This window comes from Lampetra fluviatilis, unplaced genomic scaffold (genome assembly GCF_964198595.1).
Source record: "Lampetra fluviatilis unplaced genomic scaffold, kcLamFluv1.1 SCAFFOLD_783, whole genome shotgun sequence".
NCBI lineage: Eukaryota > Metazoa > Chordata > Hyperoartia > Petromyzontiformes > Petromyzontidae > Lampetra > Lampetra fluviatilis.
Genome location: NW_027621304.1, coordinates 20,001 through 45,594, shown reverse-complemented (window position 1 = coordinate 45,594; position 25,594 = coordinate 20,001). Strand labels below are relative to the sequence as shown.

Sequence of the window (25,594 nt, the reverse complement as noted above, 5' to 3'; positions counted from 1 at the left end):
TCTGTGTCTGTGTGTGTCTGTGTGTGTGTGTGTCTCTGTGTCTGTGTGTGTCTGTCTGTGTGTGTGTGTCTGTGTGTGTTTGTGTGTGTCTCTGTGTGTGTGTCTCTGTGTGTGTGTGTGTCTGTCTGTGTGTGTGTGTGTCTGTGTGTGTGTCTGTGTGTGTGTCTGTGTGTGTGTCTGTGTGTGTATCTGTGTATGTGTCTCTGTGTGTGCGTCTTGTTGTGCAGGACCACTTCAGTTTCGCGTCGCGAGGCTCCGAGTCCCAAGATGAGGAGGGTGAGAAGCTCCCACTCACTGTACACGCACTGTACACTCACTGTACATACACTACACACAGTGTACATACACTGTACGCACACAAACTGTACACGCCAGCACACTGTACACGAACACACTGTACACACCAGCACACTGTACAACAACACACCATACACACACTGTACACACCCACACACTGTACACATGCACTGTACACACCCACACACTGTACACACCCACCCACTGTACACACCCACACACTGTACACACCCACACACTGTAGACACCCACCCACTGTACACACCCACCCACTGTACACATCCACACACTGTACACACCCACCCACTGTACACACCCACACACTGTACACACCCACACACTGTACACACCCACCCACTGTACACACCCACCCACTGTACACATCCACACACTGTACACACCCACCCACTGTACACACCCACCCACTGTACACACCCACACACTGTACACACCCACCCACTGTACACACCCACCCACTGTACACACCCACACACTGTACACACCCACACACTGTACACACCCACACACTGCACACACGCACTGTACACACCCACACACTGTACACACCCACCCACTGTACACACCCACCCACTGTACACACCCACACACTGTACACACCCACCCACTGTACACACCCACACACTGTACACACCCACACACTGTACACACCCACACACTGTACACACCCACACACTGTACACACCCACACACTGTACACACGCACTGTACACACCCGCACACTGTACACACCCACCCACTGTACACACCCACCCACTGTACACACCCACACACTGTACACACCCACACACTGTACACACGCACTGTACACACCCACACTGTACACACGCACCCACTGTACACACCCACCCACTGTACACACCCACCCACTGTACACACCCACCCACTGTACACACCCACACACTGTACACACCCACACACTGTACACACCCACACACTGTACACACGCACTGTACACACCCACACTGTACACACCCACCCACTGTACACACCCACCCACTGTACACACCCACCCACTGTACACACCCACACACTGTACACACCCACACACTGTACACACCCACACACTGTACACACCCACACACTGTACACACCCACACACTGTACACACCCACCCACTGCACACACACACCCACTGTACACACCCACACACTGTACACACCCACACACTGTACACACCCACACACTGTACACACCCACACACTGTACACACCCACACACTGTACACACCCACACACCCACACACTGTACACACCCACCCACTGTACACACCCACCCACTGCACACACACACCCACTGTACACACCCACCCACTGTACACACCCACACACTGTACACACGCACTGTACACACCCACCCACTGTACACACGCACTGTAACACCCACCCACTGTACACACCCACCCACTGTACACACCCACACACTGTACGCACACACACTGTACACACGCACTGTACACACCCACACACTGTACACACCCACACACTGTACACACGCACTGTACACACCCACACACTGTACACACGCACTGTACACACCCACACACTGTACACCCCCACACACTGTACACACCCACACACTGTACAACCCACACACCGCACACACGCACTGTACACACCCACACACTGTACACACGCACTGTACACACCAACACACTGTACACACCCACACACTGTACACACCCACACACTGTACACACCCACACACTGTACACACCCACACACTGTACACACGCACTGTACACACCCACACACTGCACACACGCACTGTACACACCCACACACTGTACACACCCACACACTGTACACACCCACACACTGTACACACCCACACACTGTACACACCCACACACTGCACACATGCACTGTACACACCCACACTGTATACACGCACTGTACACACCCACACACTGTACACACCCACACACTGTACACACCGACACACTGTACACACCCACACACTGTACACACGCACTGTACACACCCACACACTGTACACACGCACTGTACACATCCACACACTGTACACACCCACACACTGTACACACCAACACACTGTACACACGCACTGTACACACCCACACACTGTACACACGCACTGTACACACCCACACACCGCACACACCCACACACTGTACACACGCACTGTACACACCCACACACTGGACACACGCACTGTACACACCCACACACTGTACACACCCACACACTGTACACACCCACACACTGTACACACCCACGCACTGCACACACGCACTGTACACACCCACGCACTGCACACACCCACACACTTACACACCCACACACTGTACACACCCACACACTGCACACACCCACACACTGTACACACGCACTGTACACACCCACACACTGTACACACCCACACACTGCACACACCCACACACTGTACACACGCACTGTACACACCCACACACTGTACACACGCACTGTACACACCCACAAACTGTACACACGCACTGTACACACCCACACACTGTACACACGCACTGTACACACCCACACACTGTACACACGCACTGTACACACCCACACACTTACACACCCACACACTGTACACACCCACACACTGCACACACCCACACACTGTACACACGCACTGTACACACCCACACACTGTACACACGCACTGTACACACCCACAAACTGTACACACGCACTGTACACACCCACACACTTACACACCCACACACTGTACACACCCACACACTGCACACACCCACACACTGTACACACGCACTGTACACACCCACACACTGTACACACGCACTGTACACACCCACACACTGTACACACCCACACACTGCACACACCCACACACTGTACACACGCACTGTACACACCCACACACTGTACACACGCACTGTACACACCCACACACTGTACACACGCACTGTACACACCCACACACTGTACACACCCACACTGAACCAAAGCCACTCTACTCACCATCTCCCTCTCTCTCTCATCGTGAACTCTCTCTTATCTCTCCCCTCTCTCTCTCATCGTGAACTCTCCCTTATCTCTCCCCTCTCTCTCTCTCATCGTGAACTCTCCCTTATCTCTCCCCTCTCTCTCTCTCTCATCGTGAACTCTCCCTTATCTCTCCCCTCTCTCTCTCTCTCATCGTGAACTCTCCCTTATCTCTCCCCTCTCTCTCTCATCGTGAACTCTCCCTTATCTCTCCCCTCTCTCTCTCATCGTGAACTCTCCCTTATCTCTCCCCTCTCTCTATCATCGTGAACTCTCCCTTATCTCTCCCCTCTCTCTCTCTCTCATCGTGAACTCTCCCTTATCTCTCCCCTCTCTCTCTCATCGTGAACTCTCTCTTATCTCTCCCCTCCCTCTCTCTCTCTCATCGTGAACTCTCCCTTATCTCTCCCCTCCCTCTCTCTCTCATCGTGAACTCTCCCTTATCTCTCCCCTCTCTCTCTCTCTCTCTCATCGTGAACTCTCTCTTAACTCTCCCCTCCCTCTCTCTCTCATCGTGAACTCTCCCTTATCTCTCCCCTCTCTCTCTCTCTCATCGTGAACTCTCCCTTATCTCTCCCCTCCCTCTCTCTCTCATCGTGAACTCTCCCTTATCTCTCCCCTCTCTCTCTCTCTCATCGTGAACTCTCCCTTATCTCTCCCTTCTCTCTCTCATCGTGAACTCTCCCTTATCTTTCCCCTCCCTCTCTCTCTCTCATCGTGAACTCTCCCTTATCTCTCCCCTCTCTCTCTCTCTCTCATCGTGAACTCTCCCTTATCTCTCCCCTCTCTCTCTCTCTCATCGTGAACTCTCTCTTATCTCTCCCCTCCCTCTCTCTCTCATCGTGAACTCTCCCTTATCTCTCCCCTCCCTCTCTCTCTCTCATCGTGAACTCTCCCTTATCTCTCCCCTCTCTCTCTCTCTCTCTCATCGTGAACTCTCCCTTATCTCTCCCCTCTCTCTTTCATCGTGAACTCTCCCTTATCTCTCCCCTCTCTCTCTCTCTCTCTCATCGTGAACTCTCCCTTATCTCTCTCCTCCCTCTCTCTCTCTCATCGTGAACTCTCCCTTATCTCTCCCCTCCCTCTCTCTCTCTCATCGTGAACTCTCCCTTATCTCTCCCCTCTCTCTCTCATCGTGAACTCTCCCTTATCTCTCCCCTCTCTCTCTCTCTCATCGTGAACTCTCCCTTATCTCTCTCCTCCCTCTCTCTCTCTCATCGTGAACTCTCCCTTATCTCTCCCCTCTCTCTCTCTCTCTCTCATCGTGAACTCTCCCTTATCTCTCCCCTCCCTCTCTCTCTCATCGTGAACTCTCCCTTATCTCTCCCCTCTCTCTCTCTCTCATCGTGAACTCTCCCTTATCTCTCCCCTCCCTCTCTCTCTCATCGTGAACTCTCCCTTATCTCTCCCCTCTCTCTCTCTCTCATCGTGAACTCTCTCTTATCTCTCCCCTCCCTCTCTCTCTCATCGTGAACTCTCCTTTATCTCTCCCCTCTCCCTCTCTCTCTCATCGTGAACTCTCCCTTATCTCTCCCCTCTCTCTCTCATCGTGAACTCTCCCTTATCTCTCCCCTCTCTCTCTCTCTCATCGTGAACTCTCCCTTATCTCTCCCCTCCCTCTCTCTCTCATCGTGAACTCTCCCTTATCTCTCCCCTCTCTCTCTCTCTCATCGTGAACTCTCCCTTATCTCTCCCCTCTCTCTCTCTCTCATCGTGAACTCTCCCTTATCTCTCCCCTCTCTCTCTCATCGTGAACTCTCCCTTATCTCTCCCCTCTCTCTCTCTCTCATCGTGAACTCTCCCTTATCTCTCCCCTCTCTCTCTCATCGTGAACTCTCTCTTATCTCTCCCCTCCCTCTCTCTCTCTCATCGTGAACTCTCCCTTATCTCTCCCCTCCCTCTCTCTCTCATCGTGAACTCTCTCTTAACTCTCCCCTCCCTCTCTCTCTCTCATCGTGAACTCTCCCTTATCTCTCCCCTCCCTCTCTCTCTCTCATCGTGAACTCTCTCTTATCTCTCCCCTCCCTCTCTCTCATCGTGAACTCTCCCTTATCTCTCCCCTCTCTCTCTCTCTCTCTCATCGTGAACTCTCTCTTAACTCTCCCCTCCCTCTCTCTCTCATCGTGAACTCTCCCTTATCTCTCCCCTCCCTCTCTCTCTCATCGTGAACTCTCCCTTATCTCTCCCCTCCCTCTCTCTCTCACCGTGAGCTCTCCCTTATCTCTCCTCTCCCTCTCTCTCATCGTGAACTCTCTCTTATCTCTCCCCTCTCCCTCTCTTTCATCGTGAACTCTCTCTTATCTCTCCCCTCCCTCTCTCTCATCGTGAACTCTCTCTTATCTCTCCCCTCTCTCTCTTTCTCACCGTGAACTCTCCCTTATCTCTCTCTTAACTCTCCCGAATCTCTATCCCCTCTCTCTCCCCTCTCTCTCATCGTGAACTCTCCCTTATCTCTCCCCTCCCTCTCTCTCTTTCTCACCGTGAACTCTCCCTTATCTCTCTCTTAACTCTCCCTAATCTCTCTCATCGTGAACTCTCCCTTATCTCTCCCTAATCTCTCTCCCCGCTCTCTCTCTCTCTCTCATCGTGAACTCTCCCCTATCTCTCCCTTATCTCTCCCCCCTCTCTCTCTCTCTCATCGTGAACTCTCTCTTATCTCTCCCCTCCCTCTCTCTCATCGTGAACTCTCTCTTATCTCTCCCCTCTCTCTCTTTCTCACCGTGAACTCTCCCTTATCTCTCTCTTAACTCTCCCGAATCTCTATCCCCTCTCTCTCCCCTCTCTCTCATCGTGAACTCTCCCTTATCTCTCCCCTCCCTCTCTCTCTTTCTCACCGTGAACTCTCCCTTATCTCTCTCTTAACTCTCCCTAATCTCTCTCATCGTGAACTCTCCCTTATCTCTCCCTAATCTCTCTCCCCGCTCTCTCTCTCTCTCTCATCGTGAACTCTCCCTTAACTCTCCCTAATCTCTCTCCCCTCTCTCCCCTCTCTCTCTCTCTCATCGTGAACTCTCCCTTATCTCTCCCTAATCTCTCTCCCCTCTCTCTCCCTCTCTCTCTCATCGTGAACTCTCCCTTATCTCTCCCCTCCCTCTCTCTCTCACCGTGAACTCTCTCTTATCTCTCCCCTCTCTCTCTCTCTCTCATCGTGAACTCTCCCTTAACTCTCCCTAATCTCTCTCCCCGCTCTCCCCGCTCTCTCTCTCTCTCTCATCGTGAACTCTCCCTTATCTCTCCCTTATCTCTCCCCCCTCTCTCTCCTCCCTCTCTCTCTCATCGTGAACTCTCCCTTATCTCTCCCTTATCTCTCCCCCCTCTCTCTCCTCCCTCTCTCTCTCATCGTGAACTCTCCCTTATCTCTCCCTTATCTCTCCCCCCTCTCTCTCCTCCCTCTCTCTCTCATCGTGAACTCTCCCTTATCTCTCTCTTATCTCTCCCCTCTCTCTCTCATCGTGAACTCTCCCTTAACTCTCCCTTATCTCTCCCTAATCTCTCTCTCATCGTGAACTCTCCCTTATCTCTCCCTTAACTCTCCCTAATCTCTCTCCCCGCTCTCTCCCTCTCATCGTGAACTTTCCCTTATCTCTCCCTAATCTCTCTCCCCGCTCTCTCTCTCTCATCGTGAACTCTCCCTTAACTCTCCCTAATCTCTCTCCCCTCTCTCCCCTCCCTCTCTCTCTCATCGTGAACTCTCCCTTAACTCTCCCTAATCTCTCTCCCCTCTCTCCCCTCTCTCTCTCATCGTGAACTCTCCCTTAACTCTCCCTTATCTCTCTCCCCGCTCTCTCCCTCTCTCTCTCATCGTGAACTCTCCCTTATCTCTCTCTTAACTCTCCCTTATCTCTCCCTAATCTCTCTCCCCGCTCTCTCCCTCTCTCTCTCATCGTGAACTCTCTCTTAACTCTCCCTTAACTCTCCCTAATCTCTCTCCCCTCTCTCTCCCTCCCTCCCTCTCTCATCGTGAACTCTCCCTTAACTCTCCCTAATCTCTCCCCCGCTCCCTCTCTCTCTCATCGTGAATTCTCCCTTATCTCTCTCTTAACTCTCCCTAATCTCTCCCCCCTCTCTCCCCTCCCTCTCTCTCTCATCGTGAACTCTCCCTTAACTCTCCCTTATCTCTCCCTAATCTCTCTCCCCGCTCTCTCCCTCTCTCTCTCATCGTGAACTCTCCCTTAACTCTCCCTTAACTCTCCCTAATCTCTCTCCCCTCTCTCTCCCTCTCTCTCTCATCGTGAATTCTCCCTTAACTCTCCCTTATCTCTCCCTAATCTCTCCCCCCTCTCTCCCCTCCCTCTCTCTCTCATCGTGAACTCTCCCTTAACTCTCCCTAATCTCTCTCCCCTCCCTCTCTCTCTCATCGTGAACTCTCCCTTAACTCTCCCTAATCTCTCTCCCCTCTCTCCTCTCTCTCTCATCGTGAACTCTCCCTTATCTCTCTCTTAACTCTCCCTAATCTCTCCCCCCTCTCTCCCCTCCCTCTCTCTCTCATCGTGAACTCTCTCTTAACTCTCCCTTATCTCTCCCTAATCTCTCCCCGCTCTCTCCCTCTCTCTCTCATCGTGAACTCTCCCTTAACTCTCCCTAATCTCTCTCCCCTCTCTCTCCCTCCCTCTCTCTCTCATCGTGAACTCTCCCTTATCTCTCCCTAATCTCTCTCCCCTCTCTCCCCTCTCTCATCGTGAACTCTCCCTTAACTCTCCCTTAACTCTCCCTAATCTCTCTCCCCGCTCTCCCTCTCTGTGTGTGTCTGTGAGTAGCTATCAGTCTGAGTGAGTCCAGAACCGGCTCGGAGAGTGACAGCTTGCAATCCGCTGTGTCAGAGGTGAGCGTGTGATCACCCGCTCACTCACTCGCTCGCTCGCTCGCCCACTCACTCACTCAGTCATCCACTCAGTCACACAGCCACTCACTCAGTCAATCATTCACTAAGTCACTCACTCACTCACCCACTCACTCACTCACTCACTCACCCACTCACTCACCCACCCACCCACTCACCCACTCACCCACCCACTCACTCACCCACCCACCCACCCACTCACCCACTCACCCACCCACCCACCCACTCACTCACTCACTCACCCCCACCCACCCACCCACTCACCCACCCACTCACTCACCCACCCACTCACTCACTCACCCACCCACTCACCCACCCACTCACTCACTCACCCACCCACTCACTCACCCACCCACCCACTCACTCACTCACCCACTCCACTCACCCACCCACTCACTCACCCACCCACCCACTCACCCATCACACCCACCCACTCACTCACCCACCCACTCACCCACCCACCCACTTCACCCACCCACCCACTCACCCACTCACCCACCCACTCACCCACTCACCCACCCACTCACCCACCCACTCACCCACCCACCCACTCACCCACCCACCCACCCACCCACCCACTCACCCACCCACCCACCCACTCACCCACCCACCCACTCACCCACTCACCCACCCACTCACCCACCCACCCACCCACCCACTCACTCACCCACCCACTCACCCACACCACCCACCACTCACCCACTCACCCACCCACCCACTCACTCACTCACCACCCACCCACTCACTCACCCACTCACCCACCCACCACCCACTCACTCACCACCCACCCACCCACCCACTCACTCACCCACTCACCCACCCACCCACCACCCACCCACACTCACCCACCCACCCACTCACTCACCCACCCACCCACTCACTCACCCACTCACCCACCCACCCACTCACTCACACACCCACTCACCCACTCACTCACCCACCCACCCACTCACCCACCCCCCACTCACCCACTCACCCACCCACCCACCCACCCACCCACCCACTCCCCACCCACTCACCACCACCCACTCCACCACCACCACTCACCCACCCACTCACCCACTCACCCACCCACCACCCACTCACCCACCCACTCCACCCACTCACTCACCCACCCACTCACCCACTCACCCCACTCACCCACCCACCCACCCACTCACCCACCCACTCACCCACTCACTCACCCACCCACTCACCCACCACTCACTCACCCACCCACTCCACTCACCCACCCACTCACCCACCCACCCACCCACCCACCCACCCACCCACTCACCCACCCACCCACTCACTCACCCACTCACCCACTCACTCACTCACTCACCCACCCACCCACCCACTCACCCACCCACTCACCCACTCACCCACCCACCCACCCACCCACTCACCCACCCACTCACCCACTCACTCACCCACCCACCCACCCACCACCACTCACCACTCACCCACCCACCACCCACCCACTCCACTCACTCACCCACCCACCCACCCACTCACCACCCACCCACCCACCCACTCACTCACCCACCCACACACCCACCCACTCACTCACCCACCCACCCACCCACCCACTCACTCACCCACCCACCCACCCACCCACTCACTCACCCACCCACCCACTCACCCACTCACCCACCCACTCACTCACCCACCCACCCACCCACTCACCCACTCACCCACCCACCCACCCACTCACCCACCCACCCACCCACCCACCCACTCACCCACCACCCACCCACCCACCCACCCACTCACCCACCCACCACTCACCCACCCACTCACCCACCCACCCACTCACCCACCCACCTCACCCACCCACCCACCCACCCACTCCACCCACTCACCCACCCACTCACCCACCCACCCACCCACCCACTCACCCACCCACCCACCCACCCACCCACCACCACTCACCCACCCACTCACCCACCCACCCACTCACCCACCCACTCACCCACCCACTCACCCACCCACCCACTCACCCACCCACCCACCCACTCACCCACCCACCCACCCACTCACCCACCCACCCACCCACCCACTCACCCACCCACCCACCCACCACCCACACCCACCCACTCACCCCCACCCACTCACCCACTCACCCACTCACCCACCCACCCACCCACCCACCCACCCACTCACTCACCACCCACTCACCCACCCACCCACCCACCCACTCACCACCACCCACCCACTCACCACTCACCCACTCACCCACTCCACCCACTCACTCACTCACTCACCCACCCACCCACCCACTCACCCACCCACCCACTCACTCACCCACTCACCCACCCACTCACTCACCCACCCACCCACCCACTCACCCACTCACTCACCCACCCACTCACCCACCCACCCACCACTCACCCACCCACTCACCACCACCCACTCACCCACCCACCCACCCACCCACTCACTCACCCACCCACTCACCCACCCACCCACTCACCCACCCACTCACCCACTCCACTCCCCACCCACTCACCCACCCACCCACCCACCCACCCACTCACCCACCCACCCACCCACCCCACCCACTCACCCACCCACTCACCCACCCACCTCACCCACCACTCACCACCACCCACCCACTCCACCCACCACCCACTCACCCACCCACCCACCCACCACCCACTCACCCACCCACCACCACTCACCCACCCACTCACCCACCCACTCACCCACCACCTCACCCACCCACTCACCCACCCACTCACCCACCCACACCACCCACTCACCCACCCACTCACCCACCCACCACCACCCACACCACCCACACCACTCACCCACCCACTCACCCACCCACCCACCCACCCACCACCCACCCACCACCCACCCACCCACACCACACCACCCACCCACCCACCCACCCACTCACCACCCACCCACCCACCCACCCACTCACCCACTCACCCACCCACGCACCACCCACTCACCCACCCACTCACCCACCCACTCACCCACTCACCCACCCACTCACCCACCCACCCACTCACCCACCCACCCACCCACCCACTCACCCACCCACCCACTCACCCACTCACCCACCCACTCACCCACCCACTCACCCACCCACCCACCCACTCACCCACCCACTCACCCACTCACCCACCCACCCACCCACCACCCACTCACCCACCCACTCACCCACCCACTCACCCACCCACTCACCCACCCACCCACCCACTCACCCACCCACTCACCCACCCACTCACCCACCCACTCACCCACCCACTCACCCACCCACTCACCCACTCACCCACCCACTCACCCACCCACTCACCCACCCACTCACCCACCCACTCACCCACTCACCCACCCACTCACCCACCCACCCACTCACCCACCCACCCACCCACCCACTCACCCACCCACTCACCCACCCACCCACCCACCCACCCACCCACCCACTCACCCACCCACCCACCCACCCACTCACCCACCACCCACTCACCCACCCACCCACCCACTCACCCACCCACACCCACTCACCCACCCACTCACCCACCCACCCACTCACCCACCCACCCACTCACTCACCCACCCACCCACCCACTCACCCACCCACCCACCCACCCACTCCACCCACTCACCCACCCACTCACCCACTCACCCACCCACCCACCCACCCACCCACTCACCCACCCACTCACCCACCCACCCACTCACCCACTCACCCACCCACCCACCCACCCACCCACTCACCCACTCACCCACCCACCCACCCACTCACCCACCCCACCCACTCACTCACCCACCCACCCACCCACTCACTCACCCACCCACCCACTCACCCACCCACCCACTCACCTCACCCACCCACCCACTCACCCACCCACCCACTCACCCACCCACTCACCCACCCACCCACCCACCCACTCACCCACTCACCCACTCACCCACCCACTCACCCACCCACCCACTCACCCACCCACCCACCCACTCACCCACCCACTCACTCACCCACCCACCCACTCACCCACCCACCCACTCACCCACCCACTCACCCACCCACCCACCCACTCACCCACCCCACCCACTCACCCACCCACCCACCCACCCACTCACCCACCCACCCACCCACCCACCCCCACCCACTCACCCACTCACCCACCCACTCACCCACCCACCCACCCACTCACCCACTCACCCACCCCCACCCACCCACCCCCACCACCCACCCACTCACCCACCCACCCACCCACTCACCCCACCCACTCACCCACCCACTCACCCACTCACCCACCCACTCCACCCACCCACTCACCCACCCACCCACCCACCCACCCACTCACCCACCCACACCACCCACCCACCACCCACCACCACCCACTCACCCACCCACTCACCCACCCACTCACCCACCCACTCACCCACCCACTCACCCACCCACTCACCCACCCCTCACCCACCCACTCACCCACCCACTCACCACCCACTCACCCACCCACTCACCCACCCACCCACCCACTCACCCACTCACCCACCCACTCACCCACCCACCCACCCACTCACCCACTCACCCACCCACCCACCCACCCACTCACCCACCCACCCACCCACTCACCCACCCACCCACCCACTCACCCACCCACCCACTCACCCACCCACCCACTCACCCACCCACCCACCCACCCACCCACTCACCCACCCACCCACTCACCCACTCACCCACTCACCCACCCACCCACCCACCCACCCACTCACTCACCCACCCACTCACCCACCCACTCACTCACCCACCCACTCACCCACCCACCCACCCACTCACACCCACCCACCCACCCACCCACCCACTCACTCACCCACCCACTCACCCACCCACTCACTCACCCACCCACTCACTCACCCACCCACCCACTCACCCACTCACCCACTCACCCACCCACCCACTCACCCACCCACCCACCCACCCACCCACTCACTCACCCACCCACTCACCCACCCACTCACTCACCCACCCACTCACTCACCCACCCACCCACTCACCCACTCACCCACTCACCCACCCACCCACTCACCCACCCACCCACTCACCCACTCACCCACTCACCCACCCACTCACCCACCCACCCACCCACCCACTCACCCACCCACTCACCCACCCACTCACCCACCCACTCACCCACCCACTCTAACCCTGTATATTCTCTCTCTGTGTGTCATCTCCAGCGCTCGCTGGGAGATCTTCATCAACACACTCCTCCACAGAGCCCAGCGTTTGCAAGATTTCATCAGCATCATCATCAGCAGCAGCAGCAGCATCATCAGCAGCAGCAGCAGCAGCAGCAGCAGCAGCAGCAGCAGCATCATCAGCAGCAGCAGCAGCATCAGCACTCGGAGATGGATGAAACAGATTCGGTAAGATCATCATCATCATCATCAGTAACATCACTCCAATGTTAAAGTGTCTACCCATAGACTCCAATGTTAAAGTGTCTACCCATAGACTTCAATGTTAAAGTGTCTACCCATAGACTCCAATGTTAAAGTGTCTACCCATAGACTCCAATGTTAAAGTGTCTACCCATAGACTTCAATGTTAAAGTGTCTACCCATAGACTCCAATGTTAAAGTGTCTACCCATAGACTCCAATGTTAAAGTGTCTACCCATAGACTCCAATGTTAAAGTGTCTACCCATAGACTCCAATGTTAAAGTGTCTACCCATAGACCTTCAATGTTAAGTGTCTACCCATAGACTCCAATGTTAAAGTGTCTACCCATAGACTCCAATGTTAAAGTGTCTACCCATAGACTTCAATGTTAAAGTGTCTACCATAGACTCCAATGTTAAAGTGTCTACCCATAGACTCCAATGTTAAAGTGTCTACCCATAGACTTCAATGTTAAAGTGTCTACCCATAGACTCCAATGTTAAAGTGTCTACCCATAGACTCCAATGTTAAAGTGTCTACCCATAGACTTCAATGTTAAAGTGTCTACCCATAGACTCCAATGTTAAAGTGTCTACCCATAGACTCCAATGTTAAAGTGTCTACCCATAGACTTCAATGTTAAAGTGTCTCCCATAGACTTCAATGTTAAAGTGTCTCCCCATAGACTTCAATGTTAAAGTGTCTACCCATAGACTCCAATGTTAAAGTGTCTACCCATAGACTTCAATGTTAAAGTGTCTACCCATAGACTCCAATGTTAAAGTGTCTACCCATAGACTCCAATGTTAAAGTGTCTACCCATAGACTTCAATGTTAAAGTGTCTACCCATAGACTCCAATGTTAAAGTGTCTACCCATAGACTTCAATGTTAAAGTGTCTACCCATAGACTCCAATGTTAAAGTGTCTACCCATAGACTCCAATGTTAAAGTGTCTACCCATAGACTCCAATGTTAAAGTGTCTACCCATAGACTCCAATGTTAAAGTGTCTACCCATAGACTTCAATGTTAAAGTGTCTACCCATAGACTTCAATGTTAAAGTGTCTACCCATAGACTCCAATGTTAAAGTGTCTACCCATAGACTCCAATGTTAAAGTGTCTACCCATAGACTCCAATGTTAAAGTGTCTACCCATAGACTTCAATGTTAAAGTGTCTACCCATAGACTTCAATGTTAAAGTGTCTACCCATCGACTCCAATGTTAAAGTGTCTACCCTTATACTTCAATGTTAAAGTGTCTACCCATAGACTCCAATGTTAAAGTGTCTACCCATAGACTCCAATGTTAAAGTGTCTACCCATAGACTCCAATGTTAAAGTGTCTACCCATAGACTCCAATGTTAAAGTGTCTACCCATAGACTTCAATGTTAAAGTGTCTACCCATAGACTCCAATGTTAAAGTGTCTACCCATAGACTTCAATGTTAAAGTGTCTACCCATAGACTTCAATGTTAAAGTGTCTACCCATAGACTTCAATGTTAAAGTGTCTACCCATAGACTTCAATGTTAAAGTGTCTACCCATAGACTCCAATGTTAAAGTGTCTACCCATAGACTTCAATGTTAAAGTGTCTACCCATAGACTTCAATGTTAAAGTGTCTACCCATAGACTTCATTGTTAAAGTCTTGGTGGTTGATGTCGTTTCAGGGAGAATTTATTATTGGGCCAGAGGAAGAGGAATTCCCAATGGAATTGGAGAAGGTGACTGTGTGTGTGTGTCTGTGTCTCTGTGTGTGCGTCTCTGTGTGTGTGTCTGTGTGTGTCTCTGTGTGTGTGTGTGTCTGTGTGTGTGTGTCTGTGTGTGTGTGTCTGTGTGTGTGTCTGTGTGTGTGTGTCTGTGTGTGTGTGTCTGTGTGTGTGTGTGTGTGTCTGTGTGTGTGTGTCTGTGTGTGACACTCACCCACTCTCCCCCCTCTCCCCCCCTCCAGTGTCGGCCTCACGGTCCGTTCGCTTCTCTGCAGTTGCTCAAGTCCAGCCCAGCGCACTGCCTGGTGCTGCTACGCTACGTCCTAGCCAGTCACAACCCAGCCCCACTGGTCAGTCACTCAGTCAGTCACTCACTCAGTCACTCACTCACTCAGTCACTCAGTCAGTCAGTCAGTCACTCACTCAGTCACTCACTCACTCACAGCCCAGCGCACTGCCTGGTGCTGCTACGCTACGTCCTAGCCAGTCACAACCCAGCCCCACTGGTCAGTCACTTAGTCAGTCAGTCACTCAGTCAGTCACTCACTCAGTCACTCAGTCAGTCAGTCACTCACTCAGTCACTCACTCACTCACAGCCCAGCGCACTGCCTGGTGCTGCTACGCTACGTCCTAGCCAGTCACAACCCAGCCCCACTGGTCAGTCACTTAGTCAGTCACTCAGTCAGTCAGTCACTCACTCACTCACTCAGTCAGTCAGTCAGTCACTCACTCACTCACAGCCCAGCGCACTGCCTGGTGCTGCTACGCTACGTCCTAGCCAGTCACAACCCAGCCCCACTGGTCAGTCACTTAGTCAGTCAGTCACTCAGTCAGTCACTCACTCAGTCACTCAGTCAGTCAGTCACTCACTCACTCAGTCACTCAGTCACTCACAGCCCAGCGCACTGCCTGGTGCTGCTACGCTACGTCCTAGCCAGTCACAACCCAGCCCCACTGGTCAGTCACTTAGTCAGTCAGTCACTCAGTCAGTCACTCAGTCAGTCACTCAGTCAGTCAGTCAGTCACTCACTCAGTCACTCACTCACTCACAGCCCAGCGCACTGCCTGGTGCTGCTACGCTACGTGCTAGCCAGTCACAACCCAGCCCCACTGGTCAGTCACTTAGTCAGTCAGTCACTCAGTCACTCACTCACTCAGTCACTCAGTCAGTCAGTCAGTCACTCACTCAGTCACTCACTCACTCACAGCCCAGCGCACTGCCTGGTGCTGCTACGCTACGTCCTAGCCAGTCACAACCCAGCCCCACTGGTCAGTCACTTAGTCAGTCAGTCACTCAGTCACTCACTCACTCAGTCACTCAGTCAGTCAGTCAGTCACTCACTCAGTCACTCACTCACTCACTCACAGCCCAGCGCACTGCCTGGTGCTGCTACGCTACGTCCTAGCCAGTCACAACCCAGCCCCACTGGTCAGTCACTTAGTCAGTCAGTCACTCAGTCAGTCACTCAGTCAGTCACTCAGTCAGTCAGTCAGTCACTCACTCAGTCACTCACTCACTCACAGCCCAGCGCACTGCCTGGTGCTGCTACGCTACGTGCTAGCCAGTCACAACCCAGCCCCACTGGTCAGTCACTTAGTCAGTCAGTCACTCAGTCACTCACTCACTCAGTCACTCAGTCAGTCAGTCAGTCACTCACTCAGTCACTCACTCACTCACAGCCCAGCGCACTGCCTGGTGCTGCTACGCTACGTCCTAGCCAGTCACAACCCAGCCCCACTGGTCAGTCACTTAGTCAGTCAGTCACTCAGTCACTCACTCACTCAGTCACTCAGTCAGTCAGTCAGTCACTCACTCACTCACTCACAGCCCAGCGCACTGCCTGGTGCTGCTACGCTACGTCCTAGCCAGTCACAACCCAGCCCCACTGGTCAGTCACTTAGTCAGTCAGTCACTCAGTCAGTCACTCACTCAGTCACTCAGTCAGTCAGTCAGTCACTCACTCAGTCACTCACTCACAGCCCAGCGCACTGCCTGGTGCTGCTACGCTACGTCCTAGCCAGTCACAACCCAGCCCCACTGGTCAGTCACTTAGTCAGTCAGTCACTCAGTCAGTCACTCACTCAGTCACTCAGTCAGTCAGTCAGTCACTCACTCAGTCACTCACTCACTCACAGCCCAGCGCACTGCCTGGTGCTGCTACGCTACGTCCTAGCCAGTCACAACCCAGCCCCACTGGTCAGTCACTTAGTCAGTTAGTCACTCAGTCACTCAGTCAGTCAGTCAGTCAGTCAGTCACTCACTCAGTCAATCAGTCACTCACAGCCCAGCGCACTGCCTGGTGCTGCTACGCTACGTCCTAGCCAGTCACAACCCAGCCCCACTGGTCAGTCACTTAGTCAGTTAGTCACTCAGTCACTCAGTCAGTCAGTCAGTCACTCACTCAGTCACTCACTCACTCACAGCCCAGCGCACTGCCTGGTGCTGCTACGCTACGTCCTAGCCAGTCACAACCCAGCCCCACTGGTCAGTCACTCAGTCAGTCACTCAGTCAGTCACTCACTCAGTCACTCACTCACTCAGTCAGTCAGTCACTCACTCAGTCACTCAGTCACTCACAGCCCAGCCCACTGCCTGGTGCTGCTACGCTACGTCCTAGCCAGTCTGACTGACTGAGTGACTGGTCAGTCACTCAGTCAGTCAGTCACCCAGTCACTCAGTCAGTCAGTCACTCACTCAGTCACTCACTCAGTCACTCAGTCACTCACTCAGTCACTCACCCACTCACCCACTCACTCACTCACTCTCTCACCCACTCACCCACTCACCCACCCACTCACCCACCCACCCACTCACCCACCCACTCACCCAGCCTGTGTCTACTTGACAGGATCTGTCTCTCACTCACCCACTCACTCACCCACTCACCCACTCACTCACTCACTCTCTCACCCACCAACCCACTCACCCACTCACCCACCCACTCAATCACTCACCCACTCACCCAGCCTGTGTCTACTTGACAGGATCTGTCTCTCACTCACCCACTCACTCACCCACTCACCCACTCACTCACTCACTCACTCACTCTCTCACCCACCAACCCACTCACCCACTCACCCCACCCACTCACTCACTCACCCACTCACCCACTTACTCACCCACCCACCCACCCACCCACCCACTCACTCACTCACCCATTCACTCACCCACCCACCCACTCACTCACCCACTCACCCACTCACTCACTCACTCACCCACCCACCCACCCACCCACCCACTCACCCACTCACCCAGCCACTCACTCACCCACCCACCCACCCACCCACCCACTCACCCACTCACCCAGCCACTCACTCACCCACCCACTCACCCACCCACCCACCCACTCACCCACTCACCCACCCACCCACTCACCCACCCACCCACTCACCCACCCACTCACCCACTCACCCACTCACCCACTCACCCACCCACTCACCCACCCACCCACTCACCCACCCACTCACCCACCCACCCACTCACCCACCCACTCACTCACTCACCCACCACTCACCCACCCACTCACCCACCCACCCACCCACTCACCCACTCACCCACCCACTCACTCACTCACTCACTCACCCACTCACCCACCCACCCACCCACTCACTCACTCACTCACCCACTCACCCACCCACCCACCCACTCACTCACCCACCCACCCACTCACCCACCCACCCACTCACCCACTCACCCACCCACCCACTCACTCACTCACTCACCCACCCACTCACCCACCCACTCACCCACTCACCCACTCACCCACCCACCCACCCACTCACCCACTCACCCACCCACCCACCCACTCACCCACCCACTCACTCACTCACCCACTCACCCACCCACCCACTCACTCACCCACCCACTCACCCACCCACTCACCCACTCACCCACCCACTCACCCACTCACCACCCACCCACCCACCCACTCACCCACTCACCCACCCACCCACTCACCCACCCACTCACTCACTCACCCACTCACCCACACTCACCCACCCACCCACCCACTCACCCACCCACCCACTCACTCACTCACCCACTCACCCACCCACCCACTCACTCACCCACTCACCCACCCACCCACTCACCCACTCACCCACCCACCCACCCACTCACCCACCCACTCACTCACTCACCCACTCACCCACCCACCCACCCACTCACCCACCCACCCACTCACTCACTCACCCACTCACCCACCCACCCACTCACTCACCCACTCACCCACCCACCCACCCACTCACCCACTCACCCACCCACCCACCCACTCACCCACCCACTCACTCACTCACCCACTCACCCACCCACCCACCCACTCACCCACCCACTCACTCACTCACCCACTCACCCACCCACCCACTCACTCACCCACTCACCCACCCACTCACCCACTCACCCACTCACCCACCCACCCACTCACCCACCCACTCACCCACCCACTCACTCACTCACCCACTCACTCACTCACTCACTCACTCACCCACCCACCCACTCACTCACTCACCCACTCACCCACCCACCCACCCACCCACTCACTCACTCACTCACCCACCCACCCACTCACTCACTCACCCACTCACCCACCCACCCACCCACCCACTCACCCACTCACCCACCCACCCACCCACCCACTCACTCACTCACTCACCCACTCACCCACCCACTCACCCACTCACCCACTCACCCACTCACCCACCCACCCACTCACCCACTCACCCACCCACCCACCCCACCCACTCACTCACTCACTCACCCACTCACCCACCCACTCACCCACTCACCCACTCACCCACTCACCCACCCACCCACTCACCCACCCACCCACTCACCCAGCCTGTGTGTGTCTACTTGACAGGCGCTGTCTCTCTACTGGGAGGCTGTCTGTGTCTCCAGCTGTAAGGAGCAGAAGAAGTTGATCAGCGAAGCCGTCCCACTCTTCCTGGAGCGGCAAGCGGTGAGTCGGAGTCACTCAGTCAGTCACTCAGTCACTCAGTCACTCACTCACTCAGTCACTCACTCACTCACTCACTAAGTCACTCACTTAATCACTCAGTCAGTCACTCAGTCACTCACTCACTCAGTCACTCAGTCACTTAGTCACTCACTCACTCACTTACTCACTCAGTCACTCACCCACTCAGTCACCCACTCACTCAGTCACTCAGTCACTCACTCACTCAGTCACTCACCCACTCACTTACTCACTCAGTCACTCACCCACTCAGTCATCCACTCACTCAGTCACTCACTCACTCAGTCACTCACTCAGTCACTCACTCAGTCACTCACTCACTCATTCACCCACTCACTCAGTCACTTACTCATTCAGTCACTTACTCAGTCACTCAGTAACTCACTCACTCACTCACTCTCTCAGTCACTCACTCACCCACTCACTTACTCACTCAGTCACTCACCCACTCAGTCATCCACTCACTCAGTCACTCACTCACTCAGTCACTCACTCAGTCACTCACTCACTCAGTCACTCACTCACTCATTCACCCACTCACTCACTCACTTACTCACTCAGTCACTCACTCACTCAGTCACTCACTCAGTCACTCACTCACTCAGTCACTCACTCACTCATTCACCCACTCACTCACTAACTTCCTCACTCAGTCACTTACTCATTCAGTCACTTACTCAGTCACTCAGTCACTCACTCACTCAGTCACTCACTCACTCAGTCACTCACTCAGTCACTCACTCACTCACTCAGTCACTCACTCACTCACTCATTCACCCACTCACTTACTCACTTACTCATTCAGTCACTTACTCAGTCACTCAGTCACTCACTCACTCAGTCACTCACCCACTCACTCACCCACCCACTCACCCACTCACCCACTCACTCACCCACTCACTCACCCACTCACTCACCCACTCACCCACCCACTCACCCACCCACTCACCCACCCACCCACTCACCCACCCACTCACCCACCCACCCACTCACCCACCCACTCACCCACTCACTCACTCACCCACTCACTCACCCACTCACTCACCCTGTCTGTCTCTCCCTCACAGCCCTTCAAAATTAATGTGGATGAAGTTAAACTCAAAGAGATCGGTAAGCAAAGTGACGTCTATGGGTAGACACTTTAACATTGGAGTCTATGGGTAGACACTTTAACATTGAAGTCTATGGGTAGACACTTTAACATTGGAGTCTATGGGTAGACACTTTAACATTGGAGTCTATGGGTAGACACTTTAACATTGGAGTCTATGGGTAGACACTTTAACATTGAAGTCTATGGGTAGACACTTTAACATTGGAGTCTATGGGTAGACACTTTAACATTGAAGTCTATGGGTAGACACTTTAACATTGGAGTCTATGGGTAGACACTTTAACATTGGAGTCTATGGGTAGACACTTTAACATTGGAGTCTATGGGTAGACACTTTAACATTGGAGTCTATGGGTAGACACTTTAACATTGAAGTCTATGGGTAGACACTTTAACATTGGAGTCTATGGGTAGACACTTTAACATTGGAGTCTATGGGTAGACACTTTAACATTGGAGTCTATGGGTAGACACTTTAACATTGAAGTCTATGGGTAGACACTTTAACATTGGAGTCTATGGGTAGACACTTTAACATTGGAGTCTATGGGTAGACACTTTAACATTGAAGTCTATGGGTAGACACTTTAACATTGGAGTCTATGGGTAGACACTTTAACATTGGAGTCTATGGGTAGACACTTTAACATTGGAGTCTATGGGTAGACACTTTAACATTGGAGTCTATGGGTAGACACTTTAACATTGAAGTCTATGGGTAGACACTTTAACATTGGAGTCTATGGGTAGACACTTTAACATTGGAGTCTATGGGTAGACACTTTAACATTGGAGTCTATGGGTAGACACTTTAACATTGAAGTCTATGGGTAGACACTTTAACATTGGAGTCTATGGGTAGACACTTTAACATTGGAGTCTATGGGTAGACACTTTAACATTGGAGTCTATGGGTAGACACTTTAACATTGGAGTCTATGGGTAGACACTTTAACATTGAGTGAGTGTGAGTAAGTGACTGACTGAGTGAGTGACTGAGTGACTGACTGACTGAGTGACTTACTGACTGACTGAGTGACTCACTTAGTGATTGACTGAGTGACTCACTGATTGACTGAGTGAGTGACTAACTAACTGACTGAGTGAGTGACTGACTGAGTGACTGACTGAGTGACTGAGTGAGTGACTAACTAACTGACTGAGTGAGTGACTGACTGAGTGACTGAGTGAGAGACTAACTAACTGACTGAGTGAGTGACTCACTGAGTGACTCACTGAGTGACTCACTGAGTGACTGAGTGACTAACTAACTGACTGAGTGACTGACTGAGTGACTGGCTGAGTGACTTAGTGAGTGAGTGACTGAGCGACTGACTGACTGACTGAGTGACTGAGTGACTGACTGACTGAGTGACTGACTGAGTGACTCACTGAGTGACTGACTGAGTGACTCACTGACTGACTGACTAACTAACTGACTGACTCACTGACTGACTGAGTGACTGACTGAGTGAGTGGCTCACTGAGTGACTCACTGAGTGAGTGACTGACTCACTGACTGACTGACTGAGTGACTGAGTGACTACCTGACTGAGTGACTGACTGACTGACTGTGTGAGTGACTGATTGACTGAGTGACTCACTGAGTGACTCACTGACTGACTGAGTGACTGACTCACTGAGTGACTGACTGAGTGACTGACTGACTCACTGAGTGACTGACTGATTGACTAAGTGACTGATTGAGTGACTGACTGAGTGACTCACTGAGTGACTGAGTGACTCACTGAGTGACTGACTGAGTGACTGAGTGACTCACTGACTAACTACCTGACTGACTGACTGAGTGACTGACTCACTGACTGACTGAGTGACTCACTGACTGACTGAGTGACTCACTGACTGACTGACTGAGTGACTGAGTGAGTGACTGACTGAGTGACTCACTGACTGACTGAGTGACTCACTGACTCACTGACTGACTAACTGACTGACTCACTGACTGACTGAGTGACTCACTGACTGACTGAGTGACTCACTGACTGACTGACTGAGTGACTGACTGAGTGACTGACTGAGTGACTCACTGACTGACTGAGTGACTCACTGACTCACTGACTGACTAACTGACTGACTCACTGAGTGACTGAGTGATTTACTGACTAACTAACTGACTGACTCACTGAGTGACTGACTGACTAACTAACTGACTGACTCACTGACTGACTCACTGACTCACTGACTGACTGAGTGACTCACTAAGTGACTCACTGACTGACTAACTAACTGACTGACTCACTGACTCACTGACTTACTGACTGACTGACTAACTAACTGACTGACTCACTGAGTGACTGACTGACTGAGTGACTGACTGACTGTGTGAGTGACTGACTCACTGACTGACTGAGTGACTGACTCCCCAGAGGAGCTACGCAGGAAGGGCTCTCCGTGTGAGGATGTCGTGCGGACGCTCATCACCAACTCGCTCGAGTTCATCAGCGTGGACATCTCACGCCAACTCCAGGACTACAGGTGACTCACTCACTCAGTCACTCAGTCACTCAGTCAGTCACTCAGTCACTCAGTCAGCCAGTCACTCAGTCACTCACTCAGTCACTCACTCAGTCACTCACTCACTCACTCATCACCAACTCGCTCGAGTTCATCAGCGTGGACATCTCACGCCAACTCCAGGACTACAGGTGACTCACTCACTCAGTCACTCAGTCACTCAGTCAGTCACTCAGTCACTCAGTCAGCCAGTCACTCAGTCACTCACTCAGTCACTCACTCAGTCACTCACTCACTCACTCATCACCAACTCGCTCGAGTTCATCAGCGTGGACATCTCACGCCAACTCCAGGACTACAGGTGACTCACTCACTCAGTCACTCAGTCAGTCAGTCACTCAGTCACTCAGTCAGTCACTCAGTCACTCACTCAGTCAGTCACTCAGTCACTCAGTCAGCCAGTCACTCAGTCAGTTACTCAGTCACTCACTCAGTCACTCACTCAGTCAGTCACTCACTCACTCACTCATCACCAACTCGCTCGAGTTCATCAGCGTGGACGTCTCACGCCAACTCCAGGACTACAGGTGACTCACTCACTCAGTCAGTCAGTCACTCAGTCACTCACCCACCCACTCACCCACCCACCCACTCACCCACCCACCTGCCCTCCCACTCACTCACTCACCCACTCACTCACCCACTCACTCACCCACTCACTCACCCACTCACTCACCCACCCACTCACTCACCCACTCACTCACCCACTCACTCACTCACCCACTCACTCACCCACCCACCTGCCCTCCCACTCACTCACCCACCCACTCACTCACCCACTCACTCACCCACTCACTCACCCACCCACTCACTCACCCACTCACTCACCCACTCACTCACTCACCCACTCACTCACCCACCCACCTGCCCTCCCACTCACTCACTCACCCACTCACTCACCCACTCACTCACCCACTCACTCACCCACTCACTCACTCACCCACTCACTCACCCACCCACCTGCCCTCCCACTCACTCACCCACCCACTCACTCACCCACTCACTCACCCACTCACTCACCCACCCACTCACTCACCCACTCACTCACCCACTCACTCACTCACCCACTCACTCACTCACCCACTCACCTGCCCTCCCACTGTGTGTGTGTAGGAGTGAGCGTGAGCGAATGTTGGTGTCCGTCTACGGAGATGAAGAGGCGATGGAGACACGCGGAGACACGGGGAGAGAGAGACAAGTTTCTGAGACACTCATGTCCCAAATCATCACGTAAGACGCGGGGAGAGAGACACGGGGAGAGAGACATGGGGAGAGAGACACGGGGAGAGAGACACGGGGAGAGAGAGACAAGTTTCTGAGACACTCATGTCCCAAATCATCACGTAAGATGCGGGGAGAGAGACACGGGGGGAGAGAGACATGGGGAGAGAGACACGGGGAGAGAGGCACGGGGAGAGACACGGGGAGAGAGACACGGGGAGAGAGACACGGGGAGAGAGACACGGGGAGAGAGACACGGGGAGAGAGACACGGGGAGAGAGACACGGGGAGAGAGACACGGGGAGAGAGAGAGACACGGGGAGAGAGACTCGGGGAGAAACACGGGGAGAGAGACACGGGGAGAGAGAGACACGGGGAGAGAGAGACACGGGGAGAGAGAGACACGGGGAGAGAGAGAGACACGGGGAGAGAGACACGGGGAGAGAGACACGGGGAGAGAGACACGGGGAGAGAGACACGGGGAGAGAGAGAGACACAGGGAG

The 25,594-nt window shown here is 55.2% G+C and overlaps 3 long non-coding RNA genes across 3 annotated transcripts in view; all 3 read left to right on the top strand.

Annotated features, from left to right (window-relative positions):
* The first annotated feature begins 226 nt into the window (after window positions 1–226).
* On the top strand, window positions 227–15,595 carry LOC144955059 (uncharacterized). Its single transcript, XR_013641484.1, has 5 exons — window positions 227–276; window positions 8,063–8,127; window positions 13,324–13,512; window positions 15,206–15,259; window positions 15,487–15,595. It is a non-coding gene; the product is annotated as an uncharacterized LOC144955059 (long non-coding RNA).
* Window positions 15,596–17,666: 2,071 nt separating this feature from the next.
* Window positions 17,667–23,826, top strand: LOC144955061 (uncharacterized). The gene is made up of 4 exons (XR_013641486.1): window positions 17,667–17,730; window positions 20,105–20,203; window positions 21,289–21,331; window positions 23,723–23,826. It is a non-coding gene; the product is annotated as an uncharacterized LOC144955061 (long non-coding RNA).
* A 509-nt stretch (window positions 23,827–24,335) lies between these two features.
* The window catches only part of LOC144955060 (uncharacterized), a 17,451-nt gene continuing 16,192 nt past the window's right edge, over window positions 24,336–25,594 (top strand). Inside the window, exons 1-2 of the long non-coding RNA XR_013641485.1 lie at window positions 24,336–24,397; window positions 24,984–25,213. This is a non-coding gene — a long non-coding RNA (uncharacterized LOC144955060). The remainder of the gene's footprint in view (window positions 24,398–24,983; window positions 25,214–25,594) is intronic.